Genomic DNA, 15,853 nt, shown 5'->3' with positions numbered 1-15,853 from the left:
GGTTTCCCTTTGTCCACGTGCATCAAGAAACTTTACTGCGTGAATGGGATGGGTCGGGTGTTGAGGCAGCGATGGCTCTCTGCCTTGGGCCAAGGAGGTTCCATACAAACACAAGTACAGGAAAACTTACAAATCCTATTCTTATCTAATACAAACTAGTTTCTACCTAATAAATACAAAACAGAATAAATCTTTCAAACGTTTTTAGTTCAGACGCAGTCCAGAGCTGGATTCTCTCCTGGCTCCGCTATCATTCCCATTTCTGGGCTTTCCATACCATTTGCAATCATGGCGTGAATGCTAATTTAATTCGCTTGTGAGTACGGGAAGGGGCCTGGCTGCACTGGGTAGTCCAGGGATGCGAGGCATGACAGGCTCTTGGCAGACAGCGGGAGCATTGGGACCTTTAAGAACATATCATACATATACAACAGAACATCCAAGTACACCCATAAATCAGGGAGATCCCCAAGTAAACCCAACCAAAGAAGGAACAACAGGGGTAGTCCAGGCACTTTCTGAAGCGTTCGAATTAGCAGGCGGGACGATGGAGGTATTCCCGCAACCGGAGGAGACCCAAAGGGCTGGAGTTGAGACAACACGGAAGGCAGAAACGTCGGGCCTGCGATGGACGTCTTGATGTGAGGACCAGTAGAAGCGAGGGTCCGTTTCGAGCAATAAGCCGGTCTCAGCGCAGAGACAGTTGGTGATCACAGTTGGCATTGAAACCCAGCGCTGCGCACGCTCCAGTCCAGGGAATCCGGCTTACAGAATCCTTGGCATCTCCGGGAGGCGGCTCAGGGTAATGCCGGGATCACTTGCTGGTACTTCTGGCGGGGTGGCTGTCAGCTGGCATGGCACCGCTCTTCACATCTTGGCAACGAAGTAGGTCAATGGCATCTTCCGCCAGGCTCCTCGGCCACCAGAGAGGCGAAGCGGCATCGATCCCAGGTCGCGATCTCAACCGAGGACATCAAGCGCAGCGGGGCATGAACGCTTGAACTCGGCTTTATCCAGATCTGTGCCTAGACCGGGTCCCAGTGCGGCCAGCCAAAAGTCCATATAATTTTATGAAAAGTGCCTGGACACCTCCCATGTAACTTGCTGAAACAACCGCTGCATAGGAAAAAACACTTAAACATTCGGGTGAGAAACATACGGTATAGGGTAGAAAAGCGGCAAGTAAGCGAGAAGGGAGTGTCAGAACGGGGCTGAAACCCTTAGGGCAAGAGCAAGCCTAAGCGTAGGTGAGCAGCGTCAATGACATAAGCGTAAACAGGCTCCACGGTGTCTGGACCGCCTGACCAACCAAAGGGCTGGGCTATAGGAATCATGGGTATGCATAGCTAATTACAGACGAAAAAGATGAATTCACAACAGGGTTTCGGATCCCAGACCGTTTCCGCCCGGAGGGTGGCATGGGCCGTGAGGGTGTCAGTGGCGATGTAAGTAACCGGGTTTCCATTGTGGTTTTAATGGTGTCCACCGTGTCTACTGTGAATATGCTTGGAGGGGCAAAAGGCTGGAGTTCCCAAGCTAGACATATGCAGTCTTCTTGGGAACCGTCATTGTCCCTGCGTGCTGCCCTGCATACAACACATTACACAGTAGGACTGGTTTTTAACTGTAAATATGTTGATATGTAAATAGGCCAACTGTACATAGTTTTTAGGAGTGGCCAGCTAAGGTCCTCCCGCCTTTGGTGTGAAAAAGACAGAATGAAAACCAGAGAAAAACTCCCCACCAGGCATTGGTCTGAACAGCAGGGCCAAGCAGCCACCAGGGCTTGTAGTGAACTGAGCTAAAACAGAGTAGCCAGAAACAGAACAAAGAAACCTGGTGACTCATGTGGCAAAATGGGTCCAGATGCTGACACAGTTTAAACAGAAGGATACACCCAAACAAAAGAAGCAGCATAAACGCGGAACTCCTCCTTTCATCCTAGTGATACCCTGAAACCAGCCCCGCCTTCCCCTTATACAGCTTTTGGCAGCAGTTGTGGCACTATTCTAAGCTTTGTGGACATGCAAAGCTCCGTTCCGATCTGTTCGCCCAACTGCGCTTAGGAAGGCTTCACTCTATGGCAAAGAGCTGAGGTGCCGGGTTTGACGAGTCCGAGCCGCGTGTCAGCCTGAAAATCGCCTCCCGGACTCACAATACTAATCCCTTGTCTACAGAATTGGCTGGAGCCTCAGGACTGAAATTCTGCGTGTGCTCTGAGACTGCAAGCGTTTTCTAAAGGGCCAAAAGAAGAAAAAGCTGGCTGGTTGAAAGCCGGCTGGTTGGATCTGAGACATTGCATCCATTTTAAGTGTGGTCTGGATTCTCTCACCCTGGGAGGCAATGTCTCCAGAAACAACACAAAACCCAGACCCACCAACCAAGACGCGTAAAAATTTAAAAGCAGGGGACCCAACAAAATTAGGGAGGCCGAGGCACAAAGGAAGCGAAAAACCAGGCCACCCGCCCGCTACCATGTGAACCCGAGGGCGACAAATCCGCCCAAACCATGAGGCGAAAAAAGGAAAACTACCGCCCGGCCGGCAGGGGCAGGGCTCGAGGGAGTGCATGTCAGGAGAATGAGGGGTGGCGGGCGGGGCAACAGGGGCCACGATGTCCCGGCTAAAATTTCCTTAGCTGCCCGCCCAGCTCACCACGAAGACGGGGCCGGGGCACCCGGGCAGAGCAGAGGCATAAGCGGCCCCAGGTGTGAGTCAGAGAGGGGACCAGCAGTAGCTGTGAGGCGGGCCAGCCCAAGGCAGCGGAGGACAGAGTTGTGGTCAAAAGCGGGTCCGAGAATCCCACCGCCTTTTAGCCGCCACCGTTCTACATGCTGTAAGCACACAGCGAGCCTTCTCGCCTTGCAGTGGGTGGCAGGCGCCAAGAGAGGATACAACATCATTCCCGGAACCCAAAGGGCGAAGCGAGGTCAGGCCGCAAACTCCAGCACCGTTTGAGTCGAGGAGCGCCCAGTCCGTGCAGCGTAAGTAGGCACTTGGACAACTGAGCAGGGGCACGTGGGGCTGGGAGCGGCGGGTCTGCAGCCCGAGGACTGATTCAGTGATAGGGGCCATCAGAGCGGGGCGGCGAGGCGAATTTCCTCAATTCAGGTCCCAAAGTCAGCGAGCAGCCAGAGTGGGAAAATGAAAGGGAGAGCGTTCTAATTTCGAGGTAGGTCGCTGACCCAAAAGGGAGACCCGGGCAATCCTCCATGTTGAGGAAGGAATGCTTTCGACGCCACGGAGACCAGCGAGACGGGTCCGAGGAGGCAGTAGGGGAACAAGCTGCAGCTCGCCACTAGCACCCATGACACGCGACCTCCTCCCCGCGTGGGAGCGTACAGTAGAATTCAGAACAGAGCAGGAGGCCCCAGTATCAACCAACATGGGAATAGAGAGGCCCCACCAAAACAGGGAAAATCGGGTCAGAGGGGATAGGGGGGAGCAGGGCCATCAGAAACCACAAAGGCAATGCGCCCTCCGGCGAAGGGGCACAAAGTCTAGCATCAACTCCGATACAGGCATCGAGTCTGCGCGCCAGGTCTGCAGGCGGGCGGTAGATCATCCCGCAGGGACAAGGGGAGAAACAGGCTCAGGAAGAACATCTTGCACATGGTCAGAGGCATTGGGGAGGGCCAGGCAGCTTGGAGGGCGTAAACCGCGGGGCTAATTCCATGGGCCGAGGAACACCCGGGTGGGGAGAGTGCGTTGGAAGCCGGAAGTGACCTCCGAGGTTGGTGAGGGCTGAATGATCCCAAACGACCTCAGTGGCTCCAGGAGCGAACAGGGACTTCAGGGACGGGCTGGCGGAAATAACCCCAAGCGCCAGGCCGGAGTAAAGATTTGCGTGAGGCGACAAGACTCTGCTTGAGCCGCCCGCTGCTGATCTTTCATGAGGAGCGCTTCCGGCGTCTCCGGGAGGCGCTGTCAACCCGAAAGGGAGAGCGGCAGTTCGTTCGAGCCCAAAGATCCCAGAGCCTGCCTGTTGCTCCGGTCTCCAGGTCCGGGCACCCACTCCAAAGCAGGGGTTCCCGTGCCTGGAAAAAGGACCGAGGCTGTCCTAGAGGAGGTTTGGGAAGTGCGAAGAGGTTCAGTATTAAGGAGACTGGGGCCTGAAACCGGAGCTGAGGGTTGCCGGTAACTGTTGCCACGTGGCTGGGGTTGGACGACCCTCCGATGCCAACAGCAGCACACCTCGGCGCCAGTGAAAGCCATGTTGGCGGCAATAACTGCACTGATCTCTATCCAAAGGGGCATTGCGTGGAGCGGCGGCCGAGACTCTGGGGAGGAAACCCTTGGTAACCCGAGCTCCCACCAAAATCCGGTTCCCACCGTGGCGGCCCGTAAGGCTCCACTACCTCCTGCAATGAATTCTGAATCTGCTCTAAGGCCGGGTTGTTGGGGCATGTGGGGGACTCCTGGAACATTCCCCATGGGATGGCTCGAAACCAGGGTCTCGCCAGTGCTCACAGCTGCTTGTAAAGGCTCCTACTAGCTGGCGGTGTAGTTCTCCTTCGCCTTCTCCTTAGCATGTGCCATCTCCTCCCGCTCAAAATATACAGTATTGGCCGCTTTTAGGAGATCAGCCGGATCCTTAAGGGTGTTATCCGGGATCCGATTCAACTTCTTCCTAATATCCGGGGCACTCCCACCGATGAACACGCTATTGATTGAAATTGAACTGGGTGGTGGGATCCACCCGTGTCCATTGCGATAATTCCGGAACGTAATGTTCCATAAAGGCGGCGGGTGACTCATCCTTGTTCTGAGCTAGCTGGTGAAGTTTGGACAGATCATGGCGGCGTGGAGCGCCATTTCGGAGACCCGAGACCCATTCTCCCCTGCACCAAGACTCAAACTTCTTCCTTGACACAGGGGGCTTGCGTCCGAGCCTGTCCCAATTATACAAGACACAAGCCAGTGGGGTAAATTCAGGCAGAGACTGGGAACCTCCATTCTTAGATCCACAGACTCCCATTTCTGCCTTGCAAAACTGAGCACAACTCTACTCATTCAAAGCACTGCGCTCTGACTTGGGCTTCCGTTCCAGTCCTTCCTGGAAAAAAACCCGTTTGCCAAATTCCTGGGCCTAAGGACACGCTGGGTTTAAACCTGGCCTGGGTTCTTTCTTGTCCTTCGGACTAACTTTAACGCCGAGGCCCTCCGTTCCTTCTTTATGGCTCCCACGGAAAATTCTCTCTCTCTCTCTCTCTCTCTCTCTGGGATCTCCCGTCCCCTTTTCCCTTCACAGGTCCATCTCACCTGTCCTGCAGAGGGCGTCCACAACCTCCGACCAAACGAGACCACCGATCTCCGAACCACTGCAACCACTGCCGTTCTTCGGAACTGCACTCCGCCAGTCGGGTCGGTTCCTCGAAACACCGGTTCTCCTGTAGGTTCAGAAAAATCCCGGACGAACTCAACTGTTACCGCTGCTCAGGATAACACTTTCCTTACTCAGAGGTATCCGCTCGCCGTGGCAGCTTAGGAACCCAAGCAAGACCCGACAAGGCTCAGATAAATAAAAGAGATTTATTGAGATTCTGACCTAGGTGTCAGCACCTCCCTTCCGTACAACAGCTCTGCCGCCTAGCAGCTTTGCAACCTTAAGTACACTTTCTCCGCCGGGGACGGGAGAACCAAAGACAGCCCACCACCATTCATTAACAAAATTCAAAACAACCAATCATACATTGCAACATGCAGGAACCAATCAGTGTCCGATAGGCGTGCCCTTCTCAAGTTTCAGCCAGAGCAGGGCTAAGCGATAGCCCCGTGTTCACTGACGGGGGGAAACACAAAGGTTTTCTCCAGGTGTCCAGGGTCAGGAGGCAGAGAGCGATGACGTGTTCCCCTTATCTGCCTGCTGATGGGATTAGGCAGGGCAAGGCGCCTCGACGGAGGTTTCCCTTTGTCCGCGTGCATCAAGAAACTTTACACGTGAATGGGATGGGTCCGGGTGAGGCAGAGATGGCTCTCTGCCTTGGGCCAAGGAGGTTCCATACAAACACAAGTACAGGAAAACTTACAAATCCTATTCTTATCTAATACAAACTAGTTTCTACCTAATAAATACAAAACAGAATAAATCTTTCAAACGTTTTTAGTTCAGACGCAGTCCAGGAGCGGGATTCTCTCCTGGCTCCGCTATCATCAGCACTCAGAAAAAATTAGTAACTACTTCTAGAGAAGTGGTGAGAATTGGTTGAATCCCACCTCTGAACCCCGTGCAGGACAATTAACTCCCATGTTATAGAGAGCCACATGGTGTAGCGGTTAAGGTGTCGAATACACCCTCTGCCACAGAAACATGCTGGGTGACCTTGTGCCAGTCACTTACTCAGCCCCTGACTCCTGGTCTGGCTGGTGATTGGATGGAAGAACTCCAAACAACACCAGGGACTTAGGTAGATGATGGCAAACCACCTCTGAAGTTCTTTTTCCTTGAAAGTTCCACCGGGGTCGCCATAAGTCAGCTGTGCCTTCTTGTCCAAAAAAGAGGAAAGATGCCATAATAAGGTCTGGGTTTGAAAGACCACAAATTATTTGGCACGAGGGTGGGGGGAATATCAGGCTTTTGCCTTATGTAAGGAATTCCATAGAAGCAGAAATAAAAGGCTTTTTGGGTGTAAAAGACCGTTTATTAAGACATCTTAGAAAGCTCACGTACACGCAGTGGCAGGAATGGCATTTCCCGCCAGAAGCACAGGTTATAACTCTATCCATCCCATCCCCCACCCGGCTTCCCATGGAACGGAGGTCTCATCTCCTCGCCAGAGATAAGGTCTCCATGCGTTAGGAGGAGCTGGCCGTCGCCTCGGCTGTGGAATGTAGTCAAAGGCCAAGCAGCCGACCACATCATCAACACCACTGAATCCTTTACACTCTGCCTCCCTTTAAAAGACTCCCGGGTTTGTGCGGAAGTAGCTGATGGAAAGCAGAAATGAGGGCTGGGCGTCAATATTTTCGAATAGACCCATTGATTATACCCAGAGGAATACCCCACCCACGGTGACCAAATATTGTAAGCGTTATGCGATTAAAGCTGTAGAGTCCAGGATGGCATCAATTTACGTAATGCTTGTGGCCATCAATAATAATTGTCGGTGGGGTCTCTCCGGCGGTCGTGCTAGGCATCGGAAACGGAGCCTCCTTTGAGTAAACTGGAATGGAAGACAGGATGGCTGTTACTAAGAGAATTAGGCAAGTCCAATCGGGCAGTGACATCATTAATTACTTTGGTAATCTGAAAAGGTCCCACAAATCTTTTGCCCAATTTTGAAAATTTATGCACGCCTCTAGAGATTCTTGGTAGACAAATACACCCAGGCCCTGCGCAGAGCGAGAGGGAAATCCGAGCGGTGCTTATCTGCTTTGAAGCTTTTGGGAGTCCTTGGCCTGCTGTAAAGCAGTTCGACCATTTTCCACCCCTCGGCCAGAGATGAAATCCATTGCTGAAACTCGGTGGGTCCAATGCTTCATAGTAGTTAGCGCAACGGAGGGAAGGAAGCGACCAGACACAATTTCAAGGGGTTTTGTACTGCTGTGAACCGCATTGTTATAGGCTTATTCTGCAAACGGGATCAGCTTCGCGCACCAATTGTCTTGGTTGTACTTGGTGTAACAACGTAAATACTGCTCCAGGGTTCTGTTCGTTCTCTCTGACTCACCGTCACTTTGCATCGTGGTAGGGCTGCTAACGCCGGCGCCCCCCAATAACCCTAGAAAAGCTTTCCAGAACTTAGAAATGAATTGGGGCCCAAGGGTCGGAGACCCACCTTAACGGGCCGGAGTGTAGACGATAAACATGCTGAATGAATAGACGCTAATAACTTAGGGAGGGGATGGAAGTACAAGGGATGAAATGGGCTTTGTTTAGAAAATAAGTCCACCACCACCCACAAGACCGTGTTGCCATGAACTTTCTGGCAAATCTGTAATAAAATCCATGGAGATGACTTCCCAAAGGGCGGGAGGCCACCGAGGAGAGGTTTCAATAGGCCATGGGGTTTTCCTGAACGCTCTTGGCTTCCGCACAAACAGAGCAACCTTTAATATATGTCTCAATGTCCTTGCGCATTGCTTTCCACCAAAATTGACGGCGGGCCAAATGTAGAGTTTTGAGAAAGCAAAATGTCCAGCTGAGCGGGCATCATGACAGGCCTCGAGAACCTGCTTACGGAGGGGAGCGCACTCAACATTCCCCGTGCCAAACACCATTCTCCAAACGCAATTGGGAGTCACCTTCCTCCGCCGGATTGCTCGTGCAGCCCGCCTCCTCGAAGTTCCCCGTGAGGGAAAGGAGAGACCAGGCTGGAAATGGGCGGAGGAGGAGGGGTGGACGCCTGGAGATCGGGTGACAGCCAGCCCCACTTGGGAGGGGAGAGAATAGTGCGTGGAATGTCCCGTGGGCAGCTCCACCCCTCCCGAACTGGTAGCCGCGCATCAGCCAGTTTATTGGTGTTTCCGGGGAAAAATGTACCGTGAAGAAGCGAGAAAAGAAATCGGCCAACGAAGTTGCCAGCGGACATCTTAGGGGTGGAGAGGGCGGCCAAGTTCTTGTGATCCGACCAAACTTGAAAGGGGTGTTTAGCCCCTTCCAGCCAGTGGCGCCAAGTGGAGAGTGCTACTTTGATGGCCGCAGTCTCTTTATCCCCTACAGTCCAGTTGAGCTCAGCAATCGGAGAATTTCTTTTGATAAATAAGCACACGGAACCAGCCTACCATCTTTATTTTTCTGCAACAGGGCTGCCCCAAGCGCTTTGTCCGAGGCATCCACGTGAACCACAAATGGGAGATCCGGATCAGGGTGCTTCAGGATAGGTTCAGTGGTAAAAGCTGATTTTAATAGCTGAAAGGCTGTCTGACATTCTTTAGACCAGGAAGGGGGGCCCGAGGGTTTGGCAGTCAATGGATCTTTACCCTTAGTGCGTAAAGAGGTCTGTGGAGTGGGAGAGTCAGTTCAGCTTAATTGGGGTATAAAGTCCACGATAGAAATTAGCAAAACCCAGAAAAAGATTGGAGCTCCTTTCGGTTGGTAGGGCAGGCCACTGGAGGACTGCATCAATCTTAGCAGGATCCATCTTGAGGCCCTCGGAGTGAGATCCGTAACCCAAATAGTCAATAGAGGTTTGGTGGAAACAGCATTTCAAAGTTTGGCAAAGAGGGAGTTGTTGAGCAAGTTTGAATACTTCCCGAACCAATGCTTCATGCTCTTCCATGGTTTGTGAATAAATCAAAACGTCATCTAAGTACACCACTACTCCCTTGTACAATAAATCATGGAGAACTTCGCTGATAAGGGCCATAAAAGCTCCGGGGCCCCACTTAACGAATGGCATTATTAAGTATTCAAACTGTCCAAACTTTGTGTTAAATGCAGTCAAGTGTTCATAGCCTTCCAGCAATTCTGACCCTGTAGTAAGCTTCTCTCAAGTCCAACTTAGTAAAGATGCGCCCTTTGCCCAATGCTGCCTAAAAGGTCCTTGACCAAAGGCAAAGGGTATTTATTGGACAGGGAGACTGCATTGAGACCTCGGTAATCTGTGTGCAGAGCCGTAAAGACCCATCTTTCTTTTACAAACAATACAGGAGCAGCATGTGTGTGTTGGTAGCTCACGTATGAACCTCACAGGCCGAAAGCGAGTTCTTGTCTAAGAAGGCCTGAAGTTCCTTCTCCTCATTGGGACTCATACGGTGGATTCTACCCTTTGGGCAGTTGCGCCTTTGGCTGTATTACGATTTTGCAGTCAGTGTCTCTATGGGGTGGCAACTGATAAAATTCTTGCTCCTGAAATACTCTGGCTAGATCTTGGCACGCCCGATTGGGATGCCGGTAGAATGGGAGCAATCGCTGATGAAGCCGGGGTGTGTCAGGAGAAGTCGAGTTTTCCCCAATTCATGTGTTCCCCACAGGAGGGTCAGTGAATTCCAAGATCCTTTCTTTCCAAAGGAATTTTGGTTCATGTAACAACAACCATGGCATGCCCAGAACTATGGAGGTTTGGCCACCACTGGCCAGAATAAAACTAATTTTCTCCCAAATGGTCGGGCGATGAGGGAGGAGAACCGTTATGCTTTTGAACTGGGCCGTCCTTCGCCCCTCGAGGACTGCCGCCCATTTGGGTGAATGGTATGGGCTTAGCCAGGGGACTTGGTTCTAGACCCAGTTCCTCCGCCACCTGGGGTCAGTCCCAAGATGATTAAGCAAATGGGAGCAGCCAGAATCTACAAGGGCTGAGGCTATAATCACGAAAGTATGCTTAGCTGGGTTGGCCAGAAACGCTTGGATTGTGATGGGAAGCTGCCTTCACTCACCGCTGCCTGGAGTCGAACCATGTCCATGGGGGGCTGAAAGAAAGGCACACAGCTGCTTCCCCACCTCTGGGTAGCCTTCAATAACTGCCTTGAACAGCCTGTTGGGGCGGCCGGATTTACGCGTGGTGGCTTGGCAGATGGGGTCTTGGCGCAGCGGAAGCGGTTGGCTTCTGTTTTCGGCAGTTGGCGGCTAGATGACCTGGTCCTCCGCGGTAAAGACACAATCCCAGCCGCGGCGCTCGAGGTGGTCTCGGTAAAGGCGGCTGGGCAGCTTGGTGGTCGCAGTAGTGAGTGCGTAGTGGCGGTTTTGGCGTGGGCGGCCCGGCACGGGCGAGATTCCAAACGAGACGCCACAGGATCCCAATTGATCTAATCAGCAATAGTGTGAGGGGATCGAGATTAAAGAAACACCGCTTTCACGCAACTTGCCGCCGACAGCATCCGAGAAGTATTCGCATTTCATCGCGCCAGGCCCACTCAGGAGGGAGTCGAGCAGCCGCCGCAGGGTCACGGGCAAATTTTGCAACCCAGCTCTTGTCTTGCTGGATAGATTTGATGGTGCGGATAGCTTCATTTTCAGCACCGGATCTTGGAAGCGAGCCCATGGAAACTTGGAGGAATCACGGGCACCGTCACGAGTATCCTCATCTTGCAGGTTCAAAAGAGTCACAAACCAGTCGGCTGCCGCTTCCATCCAGGACTGAGCCGATGTCCCGTGACACCGGCGCTCAGACCGGTATAAATCGTCATAGTCCTCCATGTGGGCATCGAAGTTGCAAGATGAAGTAGGGAAGTTTGGAAGCCGTCCCATCGAAGCGAGGCAGGTATTGGAGGCCTGTAGTATCCCCTCTCCACGGCTCCTTAAGCCCGCAAAGTGGTTGCGCAGGTTGAGGCAGCGGTTGCTTGAGGGGGGGCTGGAATCGGGTGGAGGTGGAGGTACTAACGCCGGTGCGCTGGCATTCTGGTGGAACGGTCCTTGGAAGGTGGCAGGACTCCAGCAGCGTCGCCCTCTCTGGCGCCCGGCTGTACCAGTGACAGCGTAAGACTCCAACTTGGGTTGTCCTGTTCTGCCGCTTCTTCAGTCCCCTCTCCAAGGCAGCCAGCTCTCTCTCTCCTTGCGATCCAATGCATCCCGGTCTCTTTGCAGGTTTTCACGCTCTTGCTGCAGCTGTTCGTCGCCTCCTCTTCCCATAGCTGCCGCTCACGGGCCCATGCTTCTTGGGCATCTGCATGAAGTCGGCTCACTTCCTCATCCCAGCTCTCTTCGATGGGAGAGGAATAGATCCGAAGGGAGTGCAGGCTCTCTCGGACTCCTCTTCCTCTGAACGCAGGACATCGTGCCCACCGGTGGCTCCATGGGGCATCTCAGATCCAGCTGCTAATCGGGATCTGGGGCCACGGTGGATTCTTGGGAGCATCACCAAAAATACGAAGTCCAGGAATCGTTCAATGGACCTCCTCCTGCGTTGTCAAGCATGAAAGGTGGTCAGACCCGTCTCCTCCGCGGACAGGCTGCACCTGAAGGTTTGTAATCCACATGGAAGCGGGCAGATATCCGCATCCACAGGCTCGATCCATAGACAGCGCCCCAAAGCGACTCATGTAAGTCCACATGATCGCCTCTCGTCCCTCGTACAACGGAGTAAGGGAAGACTTCGTGCTGATACGAGGGACGGAAAGAGTCACCAGCGCAGACCCGCTTCTCCGCCCGGTTCCTCCAGATCCAGAAGGGAAAGGGACGGAGCCCTCTTTGGGGCTACCGCGACCTTTCCCAGAAACATCCAACCTCTCCATGCCGAGGCACCAGAGGTCCACTGCACTAGGAATATAGATGAATTAGGATTCCTGCCACAATGTAAGGAATTCCATAGAAGCAGAAATAAAAGGCTTTTTGGGTGTAAAAGACCGTTTATTAAGACATCTTAGAAAGCTCACGTACACGCAGTGGCAGGAATGGCATTTCCCGCCAGAAGCACAGGTTATAACTCTATCCATCCCATCCCCCACCCGGCTTCCCATGGGAACGGAGGTCTCATCTCCCTCGCAGAGATAAGGTCTCCGCCGTAGGAGCTGGCCCGTCGCCCGGGCTGTGGAATGTAGTCAAGGCCAAGCAGCCGACCCGCTCATCAACACCACTGAATCCTTTACAAATGGGATGGGTCCGGGTGAGGCAGAGATGGCTCTCTGCCTTGGGCCAAGGAGGTTCCATACAAACACAAGTACAGGGAAACTTACAAATCCTATTCTTATCTAATACAAACTAGTTTCTACCTAATAAATACAAAACAGAATAAATCTTTCAAACGTTTTTAGTTCAGACGCAGTCCAGGAGCGGGATTCTCTCCTGGCTCCGCTATCATCAGCACTCAGAAAAAATTAGTAACCACTTCTAGAGAAGTGGTGAGAATTGGTTGAATCCCACCTCTGAACCCCGTGCAGGACAATTAACTCCCATGTTATAGAGAGCCACATGGTGTAGCGGTTAAGGTGTCGAATACACCCTCTGCCACAGAAACATGCTGGGTGACCTTGTGCCAGTCACCCACTCTCAGCCCTGACCCTGGTCTGGCTGGTATTTGGATGGAAGAACTCCAAACAACACCAGGGACTTAGGTAGATGATGGCAAACCACCTCTGAAGTTCTTTTTCCTTGAAAGTTCCACCGGGGTCGCCATAAGTCAGCTGTGCCTTCTTGTCCAAAAAAGAGGAAAGATGCCATAATAAGGTCTGGGTTTGAAAGACCACAAATTATTTGGCACGAGGGTGGGGGGAATATCAGGCTTTTGCCTGATAAAGTCCTGGACTTCTCTGCTATGTTTTGGTGACATCTGCTAATATTGCAGCCCCATATTAGCCAAAGCTCCAAAGTTAAGCAGAAAATTCAGTCTGCAAACAAAATCGCTGTCCCCCTAGTTTCCCCCTCCTTTTGCTCGACCCAGCATGGGCACTCTCCTTGCCTTATCCTTCCTATCTCCCTTCCTTCATATCTGGGGAAAGTTCTGTGCCATGCCTGCCTGTAATGCAGGGAATGAGCAGCAGGTTGGAAGGTGGACAAAAGCCCTGCTAAATCACGTGAGAAGCTACCCTGTAGTTAGTGCTGGTCCACCAGATGCGCCCGAGAAGCACACAGGCAGGCCTTGAAAAACGCTTGCTTTCTCACGGTTCTCACTACCTCTGAATCCAGAGGTACCATTTAGTTGTCATGTATAATAAATAGCCTCTGGTAGGCCTGATGTTTGTGAAGAATTTGTCTAGTAAGTAGCGATCCAGTAGCTCAGTCAATTTCTCCATCTCTGAAAGCAGAGTCAATAATGCAAAGAAGGAAAAAGAATGTGTATTTATTTGCTTTTAATAAGGCATGTGTCCTGACAGCCCATGCTGACCTGACCTCTTCAGATCTCAGAAGCTAACCAGGGTTGACCCTGGCAAGTATTTGGATGGGAGACCTCCAAGGAATACCAGAGTCGTGATGTGGAGACAGGTGATGGCAAACCACCTCTGATCATCTCTTGTTCTGAACATCTCTTGCCTTGAAAAAGATGTAACTTAATGGCACAAAAAAGTATGAAGAATACTTAGTAATTTCTTTAAGGCGTGAAAGAACCCTCATTCCTGAGCACAGAGGATCTAGATAAGATCACACTTCCGACTTTAAAAATCAGACACAAGTACTTAATCCAGAACTGTTTTACAGACATTCCTGCACTCTTTTCTTGCCTTCAGATGATAATTTTTAACCTTCACTCAGTATATGCTGTCACATTGCAGTGGACACACACCTATAATGCTTAACACATCGCAGGATTTTTCAGAAATGGATAGAGACATCACCTCATGATTGGCGTTTGTGGTACTCGGCAGACAATTTGGGAAGAAAGAAGTTGATCTTTGCATTTGTTACAGTGAAGTCTGATTTGCTTTGAAGCATCTAAGAATAACTCAAACTCCTTCCAGAGAACAGGTAGGTGCTCCAAACAGAACTAAAGCTATTCCACACTGAGGATTAAATCTTCCCCATTCCCTGGCCTATTCCCTGGTTGTTTCCTGTCAGATCTCCACTGCCAGCTTTCAGAAGACACCCTCTGGCTTCCATGTATGTCTATTGACTTCACAGCTTCAGCAGCCTCCAAGCTCAGCAGACAGGAAGATTCCAGTAGCGCCGTGTGTACACCTGAGTGTTGCAGGACATATATCCCCATCCATGGCAGGTGTCTGCACTGATAAGACTGCTCATAAATTTTGGGTTAGAAGGAAAAGGGAGGGGGGTAGGTCCCATGTCCCCTCACCACAATCCTGCTCTGAATCAGGCTCATGCATATCTGAAAGATTCGGAGGTCCCTTTCAGACACAAGAAAAAGATTGTACCTGTAACGTACCAGGATACATTTTTAAAAACCCAGATTTTAAATAAAGCACTTTTTGTGGAAATAAACCAACAAACTGAGGGGAAACAAAACCCAACCAGTAACACTAGCTAGAAACCTTGAGAGAAAAGAGAAAATATATATTATATCTTTTATTTTGCTGACTGAGAAGATCTCTTGTGGGTCAAAATCCATTAGGCCTTTTAGTGGCATTGCATACGTGTAACCATTGTTGACAGTTTAAGTGTTATACACTGAAAGTGCACCTGTCTTCTCTCTATATAAAAATCTATCAGTGCGTTTTTCTGCTGACAGGTAATCTCCCAAACTACTGGACCGATTGCTTTGAAATTTTCACACAACGTCACATTCGCGTGCAGCCAGGTTTCCATACTGTTTCCACACCTCCTGTTGTGTACATGTCACAACTGTGCCAGTTATTGTGTACATGCCACACCTGTGACAGTTGGAACCACAGTTCTGTTCCGCAACAGCGCCATCTGTTGGCCGTCAAAGCAACACCCTCTGATACAAGGGAACCAACCATGCCTTCCTTGAAAACCACTGCCTTATGGAGTGAAAGGGATGGGGCGGGCCATCTGCACATGGCCCACCCACCCTAGCGGAGGAAGGGGAAAGTGAGGGAGGGTTCAGGGGTTTGCTGGACCAAACGCTCTGAAATTTGAACACAACGTAGCTCATGCCTCCCAGCGTGTTTTATGCTAGATAATTCACCTGCAAGGGAAGGGAGTGAAAGGGACAGGACCAGCCCACCTGCACATGGCCCACCCACCCTAGCAGAGGAAGGGGAACGTTAGGGAGGGACCGGCCGGGTTGCCATGCAAGGGAACGGGAGAAAGGAAGGGGCGAGGGCCTGCCCCTTGCCCTCCTTGCAATCATTGTGCAATGACACATGTTGAGGCCGTTAAACCCCCTTTTCTTTTCTGCTTCACCAGACTCAGCCACAGCAACGCGTGGCCGGGCCCGCTAGTTGAGTATACACTCTAAGGTTCTATTGGACTCAAATCTAGCTGATCTGTGTAGATTTCTTTTCTATCAGATGGTTAAGGAGACTTGCAGATGAAAAGGGATAGGAACAGCAACGGGAACACAACAGACGAACATGCATGTACCAAATAGTTACAGTATGTCAGTTGTGAGTTGTCGAAGGCT

Source organism: Sphaerodactylus townsendi, linkage group LG08, assembly GCF_021028975.2.
Source record: "Sphaerodactylus townsendi isolate TG3544 linkage group LG08, MPM_Stown_v2.3, whole genome shotgun sequence".
NCBI classification, from domain to species: Eukaryota; Metazoa; Chordata; class Lepidosauria; order Squamata; family Sphaerodactylidae; genus Sphaerodactylus; species Sphaerodactylus townsendi.
Note: the sequence above shows the minus strand (reverse complement) of the source record.